Source organism: Papilio xuthus, unplaced genomic scaffold (genome assembly GCF_000836235.2).
Source record: "Papilio xuthus unplaced genomic scaffold, Pxut_1.1 DF826776.1, whole genome shotgun sequence".
Classification (NCBI taxonomy): domain Eukaryota; kingdom Metazoa; phylum Arthropoda; class Insecta; order Lepidoptera; family Papilionidae; genus Papilio; species Papilio xuthus.
This window is the reverse complement of record NW_013531873.1, coordinates 407,324-408,255: the sequence shown is the minus strand read 5'-3', so window position 1 is coordinate 408,255 and position 932 is coordinate 407,324. Positions and strand designations below refer to the sequence as shown.

Here is a 932-nt window from a genome sequence, read left to right as displayed (position 1 = left end):
CACGTGTGATGACGTCACTGCTGTCAAATACCAGGCGCGCAGACGACACGAAGAGGTCGAATGGGACCCCTGTACTGACGTTAGTCAATCGTCATCAAAAGCGCTGACGTAAGTCACACGTCACCCGTGATGACGTCAATGCTGTCAAGTACCAGGCGCGCAGAAGACAAGAAGAGGTCAAATAGGATCCCTGTGCGGACGTCAGTCAATCGTCATCAAAAGCGCTGACGTAAGTGACACGTCACATGTGATGACGTCACTGCTGTCAAATACCAGGCGCGCAGACGACACGAAGAGGTCGAATGGGACCCCTGTACTGACGTCAGTCAATCGTCATCAAAAGCGCTGATGTAAGTCACACGTCACCCGTGATGACGTCAATGCTGTCAAGTACCAGGCGCGCAGAAGACACGAAGAGGTCACATAGGACCCCTGTGCTGACGGCAGTCAATCGTCATCAAAAGCGCAGACGTAAGTCACACGTCACGTGTGATGACGTCACTACTGTCAAGTACCAGGCGCGCAGACGACACGAAGAGGTCGAATAGGATCTCAATGCTGACGTCAGTCAATCGTCATCAACAGCTCTGACGTAAGTCACACGTCTTGCGTGATGACGTCAATGCTGTCAAGTACCAGGCGCGCAGACGACACGAAGAGGTCGAATGGGACCCCTGTACTGACGTCAGTCAATCGTCATCAAAAGCGCTGACATAAGTGACACGTCACATGTGATGACGTCACTGCTGTCAAGTACCAGGCGCGCAGAAGACACGAAGAGGTCGAATGGGACCCCTGTGCTGACGTCAGGCAATCGTCATCAAAAGCGCTGACGTAAGTCACACGTCACCCGTGATGACGTCAATGCTGTCAAGTACCAGGCGCGCAGAAGACACGAAGAGGTCGAATGGGACCCCTATGCTGACGTCAGT

General features: G+C 53.2%; 1 protein-coding gene across 1 annotated transcript in view; it reads left to right on the top strand.

The window, feature by feature from the left end:
* The window catches only part of LOC106122818 (protein MAATS1), a 13,870-nt gene that overhangs the window by 5,147 nt on the left and 7,791 nt on the right, over nucleotides 1–932 (top strand). The window lies entirely within an intron of this gene.